Below are 23,691 nucleotides of genomic sequence, written 5' to 3' on the forward strand. Positions count from 1 at the left end.
CTTAGGAGACAGATCCATAAAAATATTGCTACTATTTATGTCAAAGAGTGTTCTTCCTGTGTTTTCTCCTAGGAGTTTTATGATTTCCAGTCTTACATTTAGATTTTTAATCCATTTGAGTTTGTTTTTGTATGAGATGTGAGAAAATGTTCTAATTTCATTCTTTTACATGTAGCTGTCCAGTTTCCCAGCACCACTTACTGAAAAGACTGCCTTTCCCCCCATTATATATGCTTTCCTACCTTGTCGTAGATTAATTGACCATAAGTGTATGAGTTTATTTCTGGACTCTCTATTCTGTTCCATTGATCTATGTGTCTGTTTTTGTGCCAATAAATCAGTGAGCATGATACCTCCAGCTTTGTTCTTGTTCTCAAGGTTGCTTTGGCTATTGGGGGGATCTTTTCTGATTTCCATATAAGTTTTAGGATTATTTGTTCTGGTTTTGGGCAAAATGTCATTTTAATAGGGACTGCATTAAATCTGTAGATTGCTTTGGGTAGTATGGTCATTTTAACAATATTAATACTTCTAACCCATGAACATGGGATTATCTTTCCATTTTGGGGGATCATCTTTAATTCCCTTCACCAGTGTTTTATAGCTTTCAGAGTATAGTCTTTCACCTCCTTGGTTAAATTTACTACTAGGTATTTTATTCTTTTTGATACAATTTTAAACAGGATTGTTTTATTACTTTCTCTTGCTGATAGTTCATTATAAGTGTATAGAAAAGCAACAGAGGGCTTCCCTGGTGGTGCAGTGGTTAAGAATCTGCCTGCCAATGCAGGGGACACGGGTTCGAGCCCTGGTCCGGGAAGATCCCACGTGCCGCAGAGCAACTAAGCCCGTGCACCACAACTACTGAGCCTGGGCTCTACAGCCCATGAGCCACAACTACTGAAGCCCATGTGCCACAACTACTGAAGCCCGTACACCTAGAGCCCATGCTCCGCAACAAGAGAAGCCACTGCAATAAGAAGGCTGCGCACCACAACAAAGAGTAGCCCCTTCTCGTCGCAACTAAAGAAAGCCCGCACACAGCAACGAAGATCCAACACAGCTAAAAAATAAATAAATAATAAATATATAAGTCTGCTTCCCTTTACATATGTTGGTCCCTAATAAATATCTTTAAAAAAAAGAAAAGCAACAGATTTCTGTATATTAATCTTGTATCCTACAACTTTACTGAATTCATTTATTAAGTTCTAATAGTTTTCTGATGGAGACTTGAGGGTTTTTTATATATAGTATCATGTCATCTGCAAATAGTGAGTTTTACTTCTCCCCTTCCAGTATGGATGCCTTTTATTTCTTTTTTTGCCCGATGCTGTGGCTAGGACCTCCAATACTATGTTAAATAGACATGGCAAGAGAGGGCATCTTGGTCTTGTTCCTGTTTTTAGAGGAAAAGCTTTCATCTTTTCACCACTGAGTATGATGTTAGTTGTGGGTTTGTCATATATGGCCTTTATTATGTTGAAATATGTTGCCTCTCTATCCACGTTGATGAGAGTTTTTATCATGAATGGATGCTGAATTTTGTCAAATGCTATGAGATGACCATGCATCTACTGAGATGACCATGTGATTTTTATCCTTCCTTTTGTTAATGTGATGTATCACATTGATTGATTTGTGGGTACTGACCCACCTTTGCATCCCTGGAATAAATCCCACTTGATCGTGGTGTATGATCCTTTTTATATATTGCTGAATTCAGTTTGCTAATATTTTGTTGAGGACTTCTGCATTTATATTCATCAGAGATATTGGCCTGTAATTGTTTTTGTAGTGTCTTGTCTGGTTTTGGTATCAGGGTAATGGTGGCCTCTGGGAATGAATTTGGGAGTGTTCCCTCCTCTTCAATTTTTTGGAATAGTTTGAGAAGGATAGGTTATTAGTTCTTCTTTATATGTTTACTAGAATTCCCCTATGAAGCTGTCTGGTCCTGGACTTTTGTTTGCTAGGAGTTTTTTTATTACAAATTCTATTTCACTATTTATTATTGGTCAGTTGAGGTTTTTACTTCTTCCCAATTCAGTCTTGGAAGGTTGTATGCTTCTATAAATTTATCTATTTCTTCTAGGTTGTCCAATTTTTTGGCATATAACTATTTGTAGTATTCTCTTATGATATTTTGTATTTCTGTAATATCAGATGTTATTTCTCCTCTTTCGTTTCTTATTTTGTTTATTTGGGTCCTCTTTTTTTTCTTCATGAACCTCGCTAAAGGTTTATCATCTTGTTTGTCTTTGCAAACAATCAGCTCTTGGTTTCATTGATCTTTTCTATTGTTTTTTGGGGGGGTCCTCTATTTTATTTATTTCCTCTCTGATTTATTATCTCCTTCCTTCTGCTGGCTTCGGGCTTTGTTTGTTCTTCTTTTTACAATTTCTTTAGATGTTAGATTGTTTGTTTCAATTTTTTCTTGTTTCTAGAGGTAGTTCTGTATCATTACAAACTTCCATCTTGGAACTGCTTTGCTGTGTCCCATAGATTTCTGGACATTGTGTTTTTATTTTCATTTGCCTCAGGTATTTTCTGATTTCCTCTTTGATTTATTCATTGACCCACTGGTTTTTAGTAGCATGTTGTTTAGTCTCCACGTGTTTTTGTTTTTTCCATTTTTCTTCCTGTAGTTGATTTCTTGTTTCATACCGTTCTGGTAGGAAAAAATACTTGATATAATTTCTACCCTCTTAAATTTGTTGAGACTTGTTTTGTTGCCTAGCATGTGATCTATCCTGGAGAACATTCCATGTGCACTTGAAAAGAATGTGTATTCTGCTGTTCTGGGATGGAATATCCTGCAGATATCAATTAAGTCCAATTGCTCTACTGTATCATTTATGACCATTGTTTCCTTATTGACTTTCTGCCTGGATGATCTATCCATTGATGTAAGTGGGTTGTTGAAGTCCACTACTATTATTGTATTATTGTCAATTTCTCACTTTATGTCTGCTAATATTTGCTTTATGTATTTAGGTGCTCCTGTATTAGGTGCACATGTATTAATGACTGCTGTATCCTCTTCTTGTATTAATCCCTTTATCATTATATAATGCCCTTCTTTGTCTTTGGTATAGACTTTGTTTTAAAGTCTACTTTGTCTAATATGAGTATTGCTACCTCCACTTTCTCACCATTTCCATTTGCGTGAAATATTTTTTCTATCCCTTCACTTTCAGTCTGTGTGTACTTTTAGCTCTGAAGTGAGTCTCTTGTAAGGAACATATAGATGGGTCTTGTTTTCTTTATCCAATCAGCCACCCTCTATCTTTCGATTGGAGCATTCAGTTCATTAACATTTAAAGTGATTATTGATAGGTATGTTCTTATTGCCTTTTTATTAACTGTTTTCTGACTGTTCTGGTAATTCTCCTCTGTTCCTTTTCTCTTCTTTTAGTTTCTTCACTTGTTGTTTGATGATTTTCTTAAGTGGTATGTTTGTGTTCCTTTCTCTCTAGTTTTTGTGTATCTACTGTAGGTTTCTGATTTGTGGCTACCATGGGGTTCGTATATGTTGACCTATAACTATATGTACTTGTTTTGAACTGGTAGTCATTTCAATACAAACACCTTCTAAAAGACCTTTTTTTTTTTTTTTTTTTGCGGTACGCAGGCCTCTCACTGTTGTGGACTCTCCCGTTGCGGAGCACAGGCTCCGGACGCGCAGGCTCAGCGGCCATGGCTCACGGGCCCAGCCACTCTGCAGCATATGGGATCTTCCTGGACCGGGGCACGAACCCGTGTCCCCTGCATCGGCAGGCGGACTCTCAACCACTGTGCCACCAGGGAAGCCCCTAAAAGACCTTTTTTTATTCCCTTCTTTTTTACTGTTTTTACTCCCCTCTCCCACACTTTTATGTTTTTGCTGTCATATTTTATATCTTCATGTTTATTCCTTAACTGTTTATTATAGTTATAGTTAATTTTACAATTTTTGTCTTTTAATCTTTGTTATAGTTTATTTATTTAAGTGGTTGATCCACAGCCTTTACTATATATATTTGCCTTTACTAGTGGGATTTTTTCTTTCCTATAGATACTTACTTCTTGTTGTAGCCCTTTCTTTGCAACTTAGAGAAGACCCTTTAACATTTCTTTTAGGGTCAGTTTAGTATTGATGAACTCTTTTAGTTTTGGCTTGTCTGAGAAGTTCTTTATCTCTCTGCCAGTTCTGAATGATAATCTTGCTGGGTAGAGTATCCTACTTTGTAGGGTTTTCCCTTTTAGCATTTTAAATATATAATGCCACTCCCTTCTGGCCTGCAAAGTTTCTGCAGAAAAATCAGCTGATAGCCTTATGGGGGTTCCATTATATATGACTCTGTTTTTCTCTTGCTGCCTTTAGAATCCTCTTTAATTTTTGCCATTTTAATTATGATATGTCTTGGTGTGGGTATGTTTCGGTTCATCTTGTTTGAGACCCTCTGTTCTTCCTGTACCTGGATATCTGTTTCTTTCTTCAGGCTCTGGAGATTTTCAGCCATAATTTCATCAAATATATTTTTGACCTCTTTCTCTCTCTCTTCTCCTTCTTGGACTACTTTAATGTGAATGTTGGTACACTCTGTGTTGTCCCAGAGGCCCCTTAAACTGTTCTTATTTAAAAAAATTTTTTTGTTTTGCTATTCTGATTGTGTGGTTTCCATTATTCTATATTCTGGATCACTTACACGTTCTTCTATATCACTTAGTCTTCTGTTAATTCCTTCTAGTGTGCTTTTCATTTCAGTTTTTATAGTCTTCAGCTCTGACGGGTTCTTTTTTATATTTGCTAGGTCCTTGTTAACATTCTCACTGTGTTCATCTATTCTTTTCCCAAGTTCAGTTAGCATTTTCTGAGTAATGCTTTGAACTCTTTACCTGGTAAATTATTTATCTCTGTTTCATTAGTTGTTTTTCAGGGTTTTATAAATTTTTCTTTGGTTTGAAACAAATTCCTTTGTCTTCTGATTTTGTTTAATTTTCTCTGTGTCTATGAAATTAGGTGAAACAGTTACCTATCCTGGTCTTGAAGGGGTGTTCTTGTGTGGGGACATCTTTATACAGTCTGCATGTGCCCAGTGGCTTTGGTGGGAGCGTTGGATCTGAAGTGAGCACAGGTCATGTCTTCCCCCAGTGTTTGATGGCAGTTATCACCTTGGTGGGAGGTGGGACTGGAGATGGAGGTGCTAGAGCCAGAGCGAGGGCTTCTCCTATGCTCAGTGGTCGGTACCAGGGTCAGGGTTGGGTGCCAAGGTGCTAGAGCAGAAGCCCTGAGGGTAGGGTCTGAGCTGGCTCTGTTCCTTCTAAGTGTGTGCTCTCCTCACTCCTGGCAACAGCACCTTCGCCCCAGAAGGTAGCAGTGCTGGAGCAAGGGGTGCTGAACTAGGCTCCCGGTATGGGTCACAGCATGTGCTGGGGTGGTCCCAGCACACCAGTCAGAGTTCCAGACTGCTCCTGATCTGCTGCCTCTGTGAGCACCAGTAAGGCTGCCCTAGCCCCGTTCAGATGCAGTGCCAGGTATGAGCCATCTCTGTCCCAACCAAGTGTGCACTTTCCTTGGCAACGTCAGCCTTTGTCCTAGTGCAGAGCTGTGTTGAAGGAGCTAGCCAGGACAGAGCAAGCGCTCAGCATGGGCCAGTGCACACAGTGGGATAGTCCTGGCATGTCAGTCAGAGCTCCAGACTGCTTCTGATCTGCCACCTCTGCGAGCACCAGTAATGGCTGACCTCACCCCATTCAGATGCAGTGCTGGCTCTGAGCTGGCTCTGTCCCCACTAAGTGTGCACTCTGCTCAGCAACAGCAGCCTTCATCCTAGTGGGGAGCTGTGCCAGAGCTAGAGGGGTCAGGGAATGCACTGGGGTGGTCACGGGAAACCAGCCAAAGCCCCAGGCAATTTCAATCTGATTCCTCCACCTTGTTCCTAGGAGCAAGCAAGCATGTGCATGCTCTTCATGAGTAGAGTCTGAGTTTCTTACAGCCCTCCTGTACGTACCACTGGTTTTCAATCCAGCTAAGGGGACTCATATTCCTCTTATCGAACCCCTGGGTTGGGGTGCCCAATACATGGTTCGAACCCCTCCCCAGGGAGGATCTCCTAGCCTGTGATATTCCCTTCCTCTTCTGTGTCCCCTCCTGGAGGCACAGGTCCTGAACTGATTGCTTTTCCTCCCTTCCTAACTGACTCTGTATGGATCTTTCTTTACAGGCTCAATTGTAGAAGAATCTTTCTACCAGTCTCCAGTTTGTTTTCAGTGAGAATTACTCCACTTGTAGATGTATTTTTGATGTGTTTGTGTGGGACGTGAGCTCAGCGTCTTCCTACTCCACCATCATGATCTCCTCCCTACAGGAGAAACACTTTAGATCAAAGATACAAATAGGTTGAAAATAAAAGGATGGAAAAATATATACCATGCAAACAGCAACCATAAGAAAACTGGAATGGCTAGACTAATATCAGACAAAATAGACTTTAAGAATAAAATGTTACTAGAAACAAAAGGGACATTTTATAATGACAAACACATCATGAATATATAATAATTATAATATACACATACCGAACAACAGAACCCCAACGTATGTGAAGCAAAAACTGACAGAATTGAAGGGAAAAAAAGAGAATTCAACAACAGTAGTTGGAGACTTAAATATCCCACTTTTGATAACGGCTAGAACAACAGGACAGAAGATCAGGAAGGAAACTGAAGACTTAAACAACACTATACACAAACTAGACCTAATAGATATCTATAGAACACCATGTCCAACAATAGAAGATTATACATTCCTCTGAAGTGCACATGGAACATTCTCTAGGATAGACTATATGCTAGGCCTCAGTAAATTTTAAGTGACTGAAATTATACAAACTATATTCTCCAATTACAATGGAGTGAAATTAGAAATTAAGTAACAGAAAAATTTGGAGGAATTAACAAATATGTGGAAATTAAACAATGCATTCCTGGAAAAGCAAGGGTTGTTTATTTTTAATATTTATTTATTTGGCTGCATTAGGTCTTAGTTGCGGAATGCGGGATCTTCGTTGCGGCATGTGGGCTTCTCTCTAGTTGCAGAGCACAGGCTCTCTAGTTGCGGCAAGTGGGCCCAGTAGTTATGGCACATGGGCTTAGTTGCCCCATGGCACGTGGGCTTAGTTGACCCATGGCATGTGGTATCTTGGTTCCCCAACCAGGGATCAAACCTGTGTCCCCTGCATTAGAAGGCGGTTTTTTTTTTTAATAATCCTGGCTTTTATTTTTTAATTAATTAATTAATTTATTTATTTATTTTTTGCTGTGTTGGGGCTTTGTTGCTGCACACGGGCTTTCTTTAGCTGCAGTGAGCAGGGGCTATTCTTTGCTGCAGTGCGCAGGCTTCTCATTGCAGTAGCTTCTCTTGTTGTGGAGCATGGGCTCTAGGTGTGTGGGCTTCAGTAGTTGTGGCACGTGGGCTCAGTAGTCGTGGCTCGTGGGCTCTAGAGCACAGGCTCAGTAGTTGTGGTGCATGGGCTTAGTTGCTCCACGACATGTGGGATCTTCCCGGACCAGGGCTCAAACCTGTGTCCCCTACATTGGCAGGTGGATTCTTAACCACTGGACCACCAGGGAAGCCCCAAGCAAGGGTTTAAAAGAAGAAATCACAAGGGAATTTAGAAAATACTATGAGATGAATAAAAATGCAAACACAATATACCAAAACTTATAGAATGCCACTAAAGCAATGCTTACAAGAACTGTATAGATATAAATGTCTCCATTAAAAAAGAAAGATCTCAAATCAGCAACTTAACCTTCCATTTGAAGACACTGGGGAAAAAAGAGAAAACTAAAGTGAAAGCAAACAGAAGAAAGAAAATAATAAGGATTAGAATGGAAACTAATAAAATAGAGACTAGAAAAACAATATAGAAAGTCAATGAAATTAAATGTTGAAACTCTGAAAAGATAAAAAAAACTGCCAAACCTTTAGCTAGACTGATGAGGAAAAGAAGATTGAAATTACTAAAATCAGAAAGGAAAGTGGAAACTTCACTACTCACATTAGAAATATAAAAAAGATTATTAGGGAATGCTATGAAAAACTGTATGGCAACAAATTAGATAACCTAGTTGAAATAGACAATTTCCTAGAAAGACACAAAGTAAAATTACTCAAGAACAAATCAAGGACTTCCCTGGTGGCACAGTGGTTAAGAATCTGCTTGCCAATGCAAGGGACACAAGTTTGAACCCTGGTCCGGGAAGATCCCACATGACGTGGAGCAACTAAGCCCATGCACCACAACTACTGAGACTGCACGCTAGAGCCCGCATGCCACAACTACTGAGCCTGCATGCCACAACTACTGAAGCCCATGCGCCTAGAGCCTGTGCTCCGCAACAAAGAGAAGCCACCACAATGAGAAGCCTGCGCACCACAATGAAGAGTAGCCCCTGCTTGCCACAACTAGAGAGAAAGCCCATGTGCAGCAACAAAGACCCAACACAGCCAAAAATAAATAAATAAATTAATTAATTAATTAAAAAAAGAAGAAATTGAAAATGTGAATAGGTCTAAATAATAAAAAGGTTGAAATGGTAATCAAAATGCTTCCCACAAGGAAAAGCCCAGATCCAGATGACTTCACTAGTGAAGTCTACCAAACATTTAAGGAAGAGTTAATACTAATTTTTCATAAACTCTTCCAAAAAAAATAAAAGAGGGGGAACACTTCCCAACTCATTCTATGAGGTCAGTATAACCCTGATACCAAGACCAGAAACACCACTACGAAAGAAAATTACAGAATCTCTTATGACTATAGACACACACACACACACATTAATCCAGCAATACATAAAAGGAATTATAAACCATGCCCAAGTAGGATTTATCCCAATAATGTAAGGTTGGTTTAACATCCAAAAATCAATTGGTGTAAAACATCATATCAATAGAATAAACAAAAACCATATTATCATCTCAATAGACACACACTGACAAACTTCAAAAACCTTTCACGATAAAAAACATTCACTAAAGCAGGGAAAAAGGGAACTTCCTCAACCTGGTAAAGGGCATATATGAAAAACCCACAGCTAACATAATATTTCATGGTAAAAGACTGAATGTTGGGGCTTCCCTAGTGGCGCAGTGGTTGAGAGTCCACCTGCTGATGCAGGGGACACGGGTTCATGCCCCGGTCCAGGAAGATCCCACATGCCGTGGAGTGGCTGGGCCCGTGAGCCATGGCCGCTGAGTCTGCGCGTCCAGAGCCTGTGCTCTGCAATGGGAGAGGCCACAACGGGGAGAGGCCACAACGGTGAGAGGCCGGCGTACCGCAAAAAAAAAAAAAAAAACTGAATGTTTTTCCCTAAGTTCAGGAGCAAGACAAGTATGTCTACTCTCACCACTTGTATTCAACACTGTATTGGAGGATCTAGCCAGGGCAATTAGGCAAAAAAAAAAAAAAAAAAAAGAAGAGAAAGAAAAAAGAAAAGAAATACAAAGCATCCAGACTGGAAAAAAAAAGTAAAACTATCTCTATTTGTAGATGACATAGTTTTGTATATAGAAAATCCTAAGAAATCCACTAGAAAATAATTAGACTTAATAAATGAATTCAGCAGCATTGCAAAATATGAGATAAATATACAAAAACTGATGGTATTTCTATACACTTGCAAAGAACAATCTAAATATGAGATTAATGAAACAGTATCATTTATAAACGTTAAAAAGAATTGTGAATAAATATATCAAAAGTACAACATGTATATTCTGAAAACTATAAAACATTGTTAAAAGAACTTGAATAAGAACTAAATAGGAACTTCCCTGGAGGTCCAGTGGTTAAGACTCCACACTTCCATTGCACAGGGCACAGGTACGATCCCTGGTTGGGGAACAAAGATCCCTCATGGCACGGCCAAATAAATAAATAAAATGGTAAAGACCTCATTTTACAAAAAAGAACGAAATAAGTGGAAAGACACCCCATTTCATGGATGACATTTTAACAATATTAGACATAATATTGTTAGACATTTTAACAATATTAGACATAATGTCTAATGTCTAACATAATGTCTGATATTATTAAAATGTCAATACTCCCCAAATTGATGTGTAGATTTAAAGTAATCTCCACGAAATTTCCATCTGTTTTCTTCACAGAAATTTATAAACTGAACCTAAAATTCATATGGAAATTCAAGGGACCCAGAAGGTCAAAACAATCTTGAAAAAATGAAACAAGGCTAGAGGAATCACATTTCTCAATTTCAAAACTTACTAAACACAGCTACAGTAATCAAGATAGTGTGGTTCTGGAATTAGGGACAGACATATAGATCAATGGAATAGAATTAAGAGTCCAGAAATAAACCCATGTATCTGTGGTCAATTGATTTTTGAAAAGGGTGCCAAATACATTCAATAGGGAAAGAGTTGTCTTTTCAACAAATGGTGCTGGGAACATTGGATAGCCACATTCAAAAGATAAAGTTGGACCCTTATCTCACATCATATACAAAATTAACTCAAATTGGATCAAAGACCTAAATGTAACATAAATGTAAATATTCATTACCTTGGATTGGGCAATGGATTCTTAGGTATGACACCAAAGACATGAGTAATCAAAGAAAAAAATAGATGTACTGGACTAACAGAAATTTTAAACTTTGGTATTTCAAAGGACATATCAATTAAGTGAAAAGATTTTCCATCAGTAAAAGGATCCATGGCAAGATAGTCCATGTCAGATCCCAGGAGAATAAGACATGAGCTCCCAAAATATAAGCAGGGGCTAAAGAACTTGGACAAGGAGAATAAAGAGGTCATAGCTGTAAACTGCATCTAAATTAATTTTCTTACAGTTTTAAAGTACAAGACATCCAGGATTATGAAGGTCTCTCCAATTGCAATCAACTTATCTAATTTTATTCTTGAAGGTAATCTCACATACCCAAATTCAAAATGCTCAGAGATAACATAAATAAGAGATACCACTTTACCTATGAGAATAACTACTCAGAGAAGGCAGATGCACAGGTACCTGAGATGCACAGGACACTTATAAAGAGACAATTCAGCAGGGAAACTATTTTTAAAGCACAAAAATTTACTTGGGGAGGAGAATTCAGAGGATGATTTATTTAGACAATAATTTGTGTTTTATTCTCTCTTCTGTGAAACATCAAAAAATGAGAGGTATTAGACCCTCCCCATTCTAAATCAGTAGCCACACGAATGTGTCCAGAATCTAGGCTCCCTAAGTCAAGGACCTTAATGACTGTTCTGTGACATAACCTAAAATAAGACGTTGACAAACACATGAAAGACAAAAATCCCCCAGTTCCTGCCATCAGATCTTGTTTGAGAGATGGCAGCTCATAAAAAGGTACTGGGATAGAAAGTGGTTAAAACATCTGGGGGAAGAAATAACTCAAATTTAGAGGAAAAGGTTGAGCTTCTCCAGGACAATGAAGAAAGAAGGTACTAGACTTCCAGGGAGTAATGAAAAAAGAAAAAGAAAGAAAGTGGAAAGACAACTCACAGAATGGGAGAAAAATATTTGCAAATCATATATATGTTAAGGGACTTATATCAAAATATATAAATTCTTACAACTTAATACTAAAACAAATAATCCAATTAAAAATTGACAAAGGAGCCTTCCAATTTCTAGTCTGGCATATAAGGAGAAGTCACCACTCCATCTTAACAAGTAAAAAGCTGAACAAACTAAAAAAATCAACAACTTTTCTAGATCTGTCAGTGAGGTAACAAGGCAAACACTGCCCCTAAAATTGCAAAGACAAACAGGCAGATACAGAGAATCACAACTTGACAGAACAGAAACCCATGAGCAGAAATCTCCATGGGAACCAGTACTGGGGTAGAAAACTCTGAACTATTGATGAAATGCTGGAGTATCAGAGTCGACAAGCCTGAGAGATTAAAAAAAAAAGCCAGGGAGACCCAGTCATGGGGAACCCACAACTCTCAGGATTCCAGTAGGAGGAGGAGAAAGTAATCATTTTGAAATATGCTAGACCATTCTGTTCTACCCTTAAGAGAAACTATTTCACCAGAGCCTAATCTGTTGGGGTCTCATCAGAGCCTAACCAACTTAGAGGAAGGGAAATACCCAACTCTTGCCCCCTCTAAACACCCTGTACCACCTAAGTGGGGAGAAAAAACTGAGAGACACATAAGGTTCACAGCCCAGGGACACAGGCTCACTAAAAGACTAAGACTTAATCAGAGGATTATAAAACACTTCTCCTCCCACCGTACCTTACCAGTACATTACTACAGTGCTATTTACCAAAGTTCCTTTTACCTCATACACCATGTCTGGCTTCCAGTGAAAAATTACAGGGCATGCCAAAAGGCAAAATACAGTTTGAAGTGAAAGAGCAAACATCAGAACCAGACTCAGACATACCAGATGCTAGAATTATCAGGCCATGAATTTAAAACAACTATGATAAATATGCTAGGGGATGTAATGGAAAAAGCAGATAATGTGTAAGAACAGATGAGTAATTTAAGCAGAGAGATGAAAATTCTAAGAAAGAATCAAAAAGATTTTCTAGAGATCAAAAACACTGTAACAGAAATTAAGAATGCCTTTGACAGGCTCATTAGTAGACTGCACATGGCTAAGGAAAGGATCTCTGAACTTGAGGATATATCAATAGAATCCTCCAGAAATAAAAAGCAAAGTAAAAAAAAAGACTTTTTTAAAAAAAGGAAAAGACTATCTAAGAACTGTGGGTCAACAAAAATAAAAGTGTAATATATGCATAATGGGAGTACCAGAAGGAGAAGAAATAAAAAAAGGAACAGAAGAAATTTTTCTCATTCTAAATTGATCTTAAATACCAGTTTGCTCAAATAGCAACAGTGTATTCAATTATGTATGCTTGTGTGTGTGTGTGTGTGTTTATAATGAAGCAAAATGAGTGACAGCAATGATACAAAGAATGGGAGGGAGGAATTAGGATTATTTTGTTATTATAAGGCACTCATGCTACCTGTGAAGCAGTATACAGTCATCCCTAGGTATCCACAGGGGATTGTTTCCAGGAGCCCCCAATCCGTGGATGCTCAACTCCCTTATATAAAATGGCATAGTACAGTTGCCCCTCCACATCTGCGGGTTTCACATCTGTATATTCAACCAACCGCAGATGGAAATTTCAATATGCAGTTAGTTGAATCCACAGATGCAAAACCCGTGAATACAGAGGGCTAACTGTATAATTATTGGAAAAAATCTGCATATAAATGGACCTGTGCATGTTGTTCAAAGGTCTACTGTAGTGTTATTTGAAAAGTAGACTTGGACTAGCTATAAATGTATATGGAAAACTCTAGGGCAACTACTAAAAAGGGGAAAAAAAGTATAATTGACATACTAAGAAAGGAGACAAAAAGGAACCATAAAAAATGTTCAGTTAAAACCACAGAAGACAGAAAAAGAATGGAAGATGAAAATGGGAACAAAGAACAAGGGCAGCAAATAGAAAACACTAATGAATATGATAAATATTATCACTTTGAATGTTAATGGTCTAAATGTACCAATTAAAAGACAGAGGTTGTTAGAGTGAATAAAAAAATAAGACCCAGCTATATGCTGTCTACAAGAAGCCCATTTTAAATATAGACACACATAGATTAAAAGTAAATGCATGGAATAAAATACACTGTGCTAACACTAACAACAACAAAACAGGAAGTAGTAGCTATATTAATTTCATACAGAGTGGACTCTGAAGCAAGAAAAGTTATCTGGGATAAAGAAGAGCATTACATAATGATAAAAGGGTCACTTCTCCAGGAAGACATAACAATCCTTAATGTATATACAACCTAACAACAGAGCATCAAATTATGTGAGGCAAAAACTAATAGCATTGTAAAGAGAAATAGATAAATCCAATATCTTGGTTGGAGACTTCAACATCCCTCTGTCAGGAATGGACAGATCCAGCAGACACAAAATCAGTGAGGATGTAGTTGAACTCAACAATACCATCAATCAACTGGATATAACTGACATCTATAGACTACTTCATACAACAACAACAGAATATACATTCTTCTCAAGCTCACATGGACCATGCACCAGGATAAAACACACCTTAACAATTTAAAGAACAGAATTTAAAAGAATAGAAATGATACAATTTCTGCTGTCAGGCCACAGTAGAATGAAACCAGAAATCATAACAGAAAGATGACTGAAAAAAATCCCCAAATATATGGAGATTAAACAACACACTTCTAAATAATACATGGGTCAAAGGAGAAATCTCAAGAGAAATTTAAAAATATTTTGACTAGATGAAAATGAAAACATAACTTGGGGATTTCCCTGGTGGTCCAGAGGTAAAGAATCCACCTTACAATGCAGGGGATGTGGGTTCGATCCCTGGTCAGGGAACTAAGGTCCCACATGCCGCGGGGCAACTAAGCCCACGTGCCACAACTACTGAGCTCATGCACCTCAACTAGAGAGGCCATCTGCTGCAAACTACAGAGCCCACACACTCTAGAACCTGCACACCACAACTACAGACACCATGCGCCCTGGAGCCTGCATGCCACAACTAGAGAAGAGAAAACCCGCACGCCACAACTAGAGAGAAGCCCACGCGCCACAACAAAAGATCCTGAGTGCCTCAATGAAGATCCTGTGTGCCGCAACTAAGACACAACACAGCCAAAAATAAATAAATAAATAAATAAATAAATAATAAATCTTAAAAAAAAAGAAAACATAACTTATCAAAATGTGTGGGATACCACAAAAGCAGTGCTTAGAGAGAAAGTCATAGCATCAAATGCATGAAAGAAGAACAATCTAAAATCAGTAATCTAAGTTTCCACCTTAGGAAACTAGAAAAAGAAGAGCAAGTTAAATTCTAAGTAAGCAGAAGAAAAGAAATAATAAGAATGAGAGCAGAAATCAATGAAACTGAAAATAGAAATCAGTAGAGAAAAATCAATGAAACTAAAAGCTGGTTCTTTGAAAAGATCAATATACTAAATTATACATTGGATTGTACACTTTAAATGGGTGACTTCTGTGGTGTGTGAATTAGACCTCAATAAAGCTATTTTTAAAAATCAGATCAAAACTATAGAAACAGTAAAAAGACCAGTGGTTGCCAGGGGTTAGGAGAGAGGGATAAATAGGAAGAACACAGAAAATTTTTAGGGTGGTGGAACTATTCTGTATGATACTATAATGGTGGCTATATGTCATCATACACATTTGTCAAAACCCACTGAATGTACAATACCAGGAATGAACCCTAATATAAACTATGGACTTTGGGTGATAATAATGTGTCATTGCAGGTTCATTGATTATAAGAAATGCACCACTCTGGGGCAGAATGTTGATTGTGGGGGAGGCTGTGCATGCATGGGGTCAGGAGGTACACAGGAACTCTCAGTACTTATAGCTCAGTTTTGCTGTGAACATAAAACTGCTCTAAAAATAAAGGATATTTAAAAAGAAAAACAAATTTAAATCAGAGACTCTTCAAATAGAACGTGAAATAACAACACAAAAAATCCTGTACCTTTATACTTTCTCTTGCATGGCTCCTTTTTAGGCCTAGCAAAACTAGGTCCATAAAAAGCACAGTCCATGTCCTCCTTTGCTATCTAGACTGAGAAGCCTAACTCCTCCTCCTTAACTTGAATAGGCTGGCCAGAGAGCCTCATTAGGACCTCTGTTTTAGACTCCCTGTGGCACTTCAACTCCAGGCATTCTGTTTCACTCTACCCAGACAAGTGACCTAATGAGTTCAATCCAAAAGGTGATCTGTACTATGGAGAAATCTTTACCTTTTATACTCTTACATCTTCTCTGTTTTCAACTAGCATGGTCTATCTACCTGACCTGTCCTTCATTTTGCCATCTTCCCCAAAATTCAAGATCTAAGTCAAACAAACAAAAATATTAAAAACACTAATGACAAATCTAACTAAAAATACTAATGTTAAAAGCACTGTTCTGGAAGGAAAGTGTAGAACACCTAATTTGTTACAAACTCAGGAAACAAAGGAAGCTACCTTCCTTCAAACTGGCCTAATTAGCACCCACTAGCCTGATCTCCAAGATGTTCTGACCCTGAAACTTCTTGCTGCAAACTGTTGACAAGAAATAACTGATTGCATGCCTACCTGTGAAGAATCATTTATCACAGTATTGAACTTCCATCTCGTATACTCTCCTTTCCAATGCCTGATAATAGTGACTGTATATTGAGCTCTATGTATGTGCTAGGCATCATGTTTATGCTTTATATATTTTTTCATTTAATTCGTACAATAACCATGTAAGTATAAATAATCTATTTGATAGGTAAAGAAACTGAAGTTTGAGAAGGTTAACCAATTTTCCCATGATCACATAGCTAGTAAGTGAAAGAGCTGGGATTCATTCTCTTAACTATTAAATATTAAAGAAATCTTTAAAATATGATTATCATCTATAGAGAGCTGATGTTTCTTTAGAAAAAGATACTTCATAACTGAATCATTTTACTGTACACCTGAAACTAACACAACATTGTAAATCAACTATAGTCCAATATAAAATAAAAATTAAAAAAAACAAACAAAAAAATAAAATATTGGTATAAAAAGAAAGAAAGAAAAAGATACTTCATTAAAATTAAACTTCTATCCATCTTAACTTCAAAGCATACTTCCTTCCTATTTAACCTTGCCTTCATAGGTATTTTTATTGCAGTTCAATCTAAGTTTCTTCATTCTTGAAGTCAAGCCAGGTCTCAAAACAGACGTAATTCTCCCAGCGTTTTTTTCATGAATACCACTCTAGTGAACTTGTACATAACCCCCAGGGTCATCTCCACCTGTTTTGCTGCTTATGGCCCAAGGCTTAACTTCTACTCTAGGGCCTAAGATTCATATCTAGATTTTTCCATACTCCCCTCCTTTGCTTTTTTTCTTTCTTGTTCTTTTCAGAGAACAAGGAATTAGTCCATAGGGACTACTCACCTGGCTAGACCAGAATGACATAGATTGCCTCATGAACTGGAATTCTGACAGCCCAAGAGCTCAATATCCCAGGTCACAAATGATGAAGAGGACTGTACAGGCAATCGCTTTTCTGTGATCTCTTTCCTGATGGCTACTGGAATGACAAAAAAAGAGAAATATTACATCTATAAGAGTAACCATTAAACTCTTTCATATTATTACAGAGTAGAATCAATAAAACAAGTCCCCAGCATAATCATAAATAATTTTTCTGCTGTTATCAACCAATGCCAAATACACAGTATTAATATAAAAACAGCTATAAGGCTTCTTGCCAGCTAACCAACTCCCCTCCTCCATCCCATTGCCAGCAATTATGCACCTCAGTATCCAATTATTTCAATGTTCTTTCAGTTCATAACAAAGGATAGCTAGAATTGAAAATACACCAGATTACCATCACAGCAGTTAATCTTCTTAAAGTTTTCATAGCTGGAGCTCTACATCTACAATTCAGTCTCATTTTTGCTTTACATTTTCTCTTCTCCTACGCTCCTATGTTTCTTATACATAGACACAATCACATCAAATAGAGTTAGTCAGGGCAACTGAGATCAAAATCCTCACACTAAAGCAGATCCTACACAGTCTTCTATATATAGTGAATTACATATGGTTCTGGAAAAGAATAGATTATTCCAAAAAGTCAAGACATTTTTTTTACATCTTTATTGGAGTATAATTGCTTTACAATGGTGTGTTAGTTTCTGCTTTATAACAAAGTGAATCAGTTATACATATACATATGTTCCCATATCTCTTCCCTCTTGCATCTCCCTCCCTCCTACCCTCCCTATCCCACCTCTCTAGGTGGTCACAAAGCATCGAGCTGATCTCCCTGTGCTATGCGGCTGCTTCCCACTAGCTATCAGTTTTACATTTGGTAGTGTATATATGTCCATGCCACTCTCTCACTTTGTCCCAGCTTACCCTTCCCCCTCCCTGTGTCCTCAAGTCCATTCTCTAATAGGTCTGTGTCTTTATTCCCGTCTTGCTCCTAGGTTCTTCATGACCAATTTTTTTTTTTTAGATTCCATATATATGTGTTAGCATACTGTATTTGTTTTTCTCTTTCTGACTTACTTCACTCTGTATGACAGACTCTAGGTCCATCCACCTCACTACAAATAACTCAGTTTCGTTTCTTTTTAGGGCTGAGTAATATTGTATTGTATATATGTGCCACATCTTCTTTTTTTTTTGCCACATCTTCTTTATCCATTCATCTGTTGATGGACACTTAGGTTGCTTCCATGTCCTGGCTATTGTAAATAGAGATGCAATGAACATTGTGGTACATGACTCTCAAAAAGTCAATACATTTTTAAAGCTCCAATCTTTTTCTTTGATAGATGGCAAACTTTTTTTTTCAAATGTATTTATTTTTGGCTGTGCTGAGTCTTCGTTGCTGCGCACGGGCTTTCTCTAGTTGCGGTGAGTGGGGCCTTCTCTTGTTGCAGAGCACAGGCTCTCGGCTCGCAGGCTCAGTAGTTGTGGCGCATAGGCTTAGTGACTCCATGGTAATGTGGGATCTTCCTGGACCAGGGCTCGAAACTGTGTCCCCTGCATTGGCAGGTGCATTCTTAACCACTGCACAACCAGGGAAGCCCTACAGCTTCAATTTTCTAATTACAAAAGACATAAACTCATCAGTCTACTGGATACATTCCTATCAAAATTATGATTTACAGTCACCTTCAATTCCAATGGTGGCATTAATAACTTATCAAACCTACACCAGTTCACATTTGTCACAGTCAAAGTATTCCAATGCTGTCAAATTGTTTCCCAGCTACCAATACCAGTTCCAGAATTTCCCTAAGATCTAAACAAAATAATTTCAAAAAGTTTCCTTAGTGTACCATCTAACTAATATTTTAAAAATAACCCTAGTTATATTTTAGACTCAAACTTACCACATAGATTCCAATATTATCTTCTAATATACTCCTAATTACACCTATGCTTAAGCAAAAAAAAGAACTATCCACCATTTCCTAAAACCTTCTTGCTTTTGGTCTTGTTCATCCATTCAATCTCTATCTCTTCTCCTTAACTCTGGGTATCCAAAATTCTGTTTCCCTTGCAAAGTTCATAATTGGAAGCTACTCATTTTCCTTTATTCATCCTTCCACATAAGTCAAGACCAAGTTAGCATCTTCTCATGTCTTGTTCGCTGGATCCCCAAAGTATTATTTTACCATCTTCTCTCAACAGCCCTTCTTTCTTCAAAATTTATACTACTCAGTTTTATTATCCTGTTAATGTTAAATGTCAACTTCCAGATCTCTCCCTGACACTCACTGAGGACTTTGGTACCAACGGTTTTCTTTCCCCTTTTCATCCTGAAAGCCTTCACTATCCCCCCTTGATGATCTAACATCCAAACTTCGCAGCTCTATGACATATCCTATTTTAATTTCTTCAGCTCAACTCCATTTCAGTCATCCATTTCTGTAGTGCCACCTGGAATGGCTCTACCTCCAAAACCAGAGTCCACACTCAGAACTACCCATTTTGCTACCTGTCCTACACCTTACACTATTTGAATTTACCCTTCAACTTTCCCAAGGCCTTTGATTCATCAACCCTCTTACCTATTCTCCAAGGCCTCAATGTCCCTTTGGACTTCACTTCCTTCTCTACCTAGGAAAGATTCCATGGACAGTGGGACTTCAATGACAGTAACCAGCGCTCTCAATTCTCCTATCCCCTTGATTTTCCACCATACCTATCCTGCCAATCCCCACCCACAAATCAACCCAACTATCCCTATTTGCTATTCCTGTTTATAGATTACAAACTACTACTGAGTAAAATCCTCTACTCCTGACCACTAGTTTTCCCTCCACCCAAGTGATCTTCCATTGCTATCAGAATGATCTTATAAAACATAAATTAAGCAGGACTTCAGGAATGGCAGAATGAGGGGTTCAGCTAATTGTCTCCCCCCAGAACAATGATACAACTGTACAAATTTGTCAAAAACAACCATTTCAGGATTCTGGAAATAGATCAAAATTAAATAATAAATTAAGAAGTATTTAAGAAAACTTATTGAACCTTGGGTAAGAACAGTGGGAATCTATGGTGTTTTAGCCTGAGGCTGTTCACATTCCCACTTCCCTCCCCAGCTCTACTGGAGCTGATTTTACAAGGGTAGGCCAAGTCAAGCCATAAAAACCAACAACTTGGCTGCTGGAGGGGAATTACTTGTATAGGAATGAGCTCAAAAAAAGTTCTATGCCCAGGGGTGTTGAAAATAATAGCAAACTCCTTAGATCAGAGAAAATGAACATCACAGTTACCTGAGATTACAACATCGGTTGGGGCAAGCAACAGAACAGCAGGCCTGCTGAAAGTTTAGCAGAGAGATCCAGAGAATAAGACAACCCTAGTAGGGCTTGATAAGCTCACTCATATCCCTGGGGTCTAGAAGGCTATACATATGTACATGGCTGCACTCAAGCTCAAGGTACTGGAGAGGGTCCTAGTTACCTACATTTCCCTGTCTGAATGTGAAGCCTTACACAGGTACAGAGGAGACATGAGAAGGCCTAGCAGAAAGTAAAAATCAGGGAAGATTTGTAAACTTCCTGAACTTCGACTATACTTCCCAACCTATACACAATTCCATCAACAAAGGGTGGAAGACAATACTGGCCCAAGGTGTTTAGAGACAATCTCTAACAAATCATTGGCTGAACACTAAGCTATCCTGACCCAGGTATGACACCTAGGAAGCCAGGCTTATAAATAAAAAGAGTAGAAACATTAATAGGTTACAAACTGAAGAGGAGACAGAATCTACAGAATTAGTCGAGGCAAGTCACCACAGAAACCTCAGAGGAGGGGTGGGTAGGGATCAGAACCTGAAATTAACCTTTTGAGGAACTGCCAAGTGTTTTCCAAAGTGGCTACACCCACTAGGATGGCTATGATCAAAAAGATGGACAATAAACAAGTGTTGGCAAGGATGTGGAAAAAACTGGAACTCTCATACGCTATTGCTGGGAATGTAAAATGGTGCAACTGCTCTGGAAAACAGTGTGACAGTTCCTCAAAAGGTTAAACTTAGAGTTACCTACCATATGTCCCAAACAACCCAAAATATCCAGCAACTGATAAATGGATAAACAAAATATGGTATATTCATACAGTGGAATACTATTCAGACATAAAAGGAATAAAGTAAGTTCTGATACATGTTATAACACGGATGAACCTTGAAAATACTGTGATAGGTGAAAGAAGCCAGACCAAAAGGTCATATATTGTATGATTCCATTTATATGAAATGTTCAGAGTGGACAAATTCATAGAGACATAAAGTAGACTGTTGGTTGCCAGGGCCTGGGGGTAGGGGGAAAAAGGGAACTGACTGCTAACTGGTACAGAGTTTCTTTTTGGCGTGATGAAAATGTTCTGGAATTAGATGGTAGTGATGTTTGCACAACCTTGTGAATACACTAAAAACCACTGAGTTATATACTTTGAAATGGTGAATTTTATGGTATGTGAATTACATCTTAATTTTTTTTTAAAAAAACTAATGCTAAGTGAAAGCAGCAAGATGCGAAAGGTTATATAGTGTATGATTCTATTTATATGAATTCTACAGAAAAGGCAAATCTATAGAGGCAGAAAGTAGATTAGTGGTTGGCTAGGGGTGAGAAAGGGAATTGATGGGAAAAGGGTACAAAAGATCTTGTAGTCTGATGGAAATGTTCTAAAGTCAGATTGTGGTCATAGTTGTACAATTATATAATTTACTAAAAATCACTGAATTGTATACTTCAGATAGGTGAATTTTATGGTATGTAAATTATACCTCAATAAAGCTATTGTTAAAAAAGAAAACATAAATAAACTAAGGCTCCTTAGAGAAATGGCAGGTCTCAGGCAGGAAATATACATGATAATCTTTGTGCCAAAAATCAAGCAAACTATAGAAACCTAATGAGTAGTGTGGAAAGGATACAGGAGGTAACATTTGGGCAAGATATGGGACAATTTGAGCATTAACAAGGATAATGAATGCAATCAATTGAAACCCACTGAATGTATTTTTAAAAACACCAGCTCATAATGATAAAGAGAGAACAGACACATACAACTCATTGGATATCATTGAAAGTAAGTAATCAGGGCACCAAGCCTTTATTCTAAAAATTGGCAATAAAGTCCAAGATGAAGAATTAAGCATCTTTCCTGTCCTCTCTGTGCAGGTAACTCGATAGCCATAACTGATGAGGGAAAGTTTATTTTCCGAAGAATTCCAGCTAACTAATGTAGAAGATAAAATTAGGAAATCACCACTTTGAAATTCCTAGTGAAATAATTAATTCTGGCAATGATCATCAATGGATTAAACTATTAGATGAAAGGTTAATGGGAAACATCATAAAGAAGGAATCAGACTGTCACCTGCTCATTAAAGATGGAGCAGACATGAGCCTCCAGATGTGATTCAAAGTGCATTACACACCAACCCCCGTGAAATATTCTTGACAAAAAAAAAAATAATTGAACCTGAATATCATCAAGCTTCTAAAGCTAACTTCCATTATAGAAAAATATGGGGTGTATAGAAGAATAAAGTAAATGACAGTGTAAGAAAGATAACAGACAAGTCCAAAATGCAGGATTTTCTAGGACAACTGACACACTTTCTGCGACAAGTCGATGGCTTGAAAAAGAAAAAGTGAGGTGCAGACTTCTTTAGATTAAGAGAGACTTAAGAGGGCTTCCCTGGCGGTGCAGTGGTTGAGAGTCCGCCTGCTGATGCAGGGGACACGGGTTCGTGCCCTGGTCCAGGAAGATCCAACATGCTGTGGAGCGGCTGGGCCCGTGAGCCGTGGCCGCTGGGCCTGCACGTCCGGAGCCTGTGCTCCACAACGGGAGAGGCCACAACAGTGAGAGGCCCGCATACCGCAAAAAATAAATAAATAAAAATAAATCATCAAGTTGTACACCTTAAATATATGAATTTTTTTTTTTGGCTGTGCTGAGCGGCTTGCAGGATCTTAGTTCCCCAACCAGGGATCAAACACGGGTCCCCTGCAGTGGAAGCACAGCGTCCTAACAACTGGACCACCAGGGAATTCCCTAAATATACACAATTTTTATTTGTCAATGACACCTTGTCTTAGTCTGTTCATCCAGGCTGCTATAACAAAATACCATATACTTGGTAGCTTATAAACAACAGAAATTTATTTCTCACAGTTCTAGAGGCAGGGAAGTCCAAGATCAACGCACTGGCACATTAAGTGTCTGGTAAGAGCCCGCTTCTTGTTCATAGACAATCCTCTTTTCGCTGTGTCCTCACATGGTGGAATGGGTGAGGGATCTCTCTGGAGTCTCTTTTATAAGGGCACTAATCCCATTCATGAGGGCTCTGTCCTCATGACCTAATCACCTCCCAAAGGCCCCACCTCCTAACACCATCACACTGGGGGTTAGGTTTCAACATATGAATTGTGGGGGGTGACACAAACATTTAATCTATAGCAATCTCAATAAGCTGATAAAAAAGATAATAACCAATTGTAATATAAGAACATTGTTTGGATCTTTATATGAACAAACCAACCGTTAGACAACCT

At 38.2% G+C, this 23,691-nt stretch overlaps 1 long non-coding RNA gene across 1 annotated transcript in view; it reads right to left on the minus strand.

Moving 5' to 3' along the window:
* Nucleotides 1-17,175, minus strand: part of LOC125962964 (uncharacterized) — a 46,078-nt gene extending 28,903 nt beyond the window's left edge. Inside the window, exon 1 of the long non-coding RNA XR_007474735.1 lies at nucleotides 17,042-17,175. This is a non-coding gene — a long non-coding RNA (uncharacterized LOC125962964). The remainder of the gene's footprint in view (nucleotides 1-17,041) is intronic.
* Between the last annotated feature and the right edge of the window lie 6,516 nt (nucleotides 17,176-23,691).

The sequence above is a fragment of the Orcinus orca genome, chromosome X, assembly GCF_937001465.1.
Source record: "Orcinus orca chromosome X, mOrcOrc1.1, whole genome shotgun sequence".
Lineage (NCBI taxonomy): Eukaryota > Metazoa > Chordata > Mammalia > Artiodactyla > Delphinidae > Orcinus > Orcinus orca.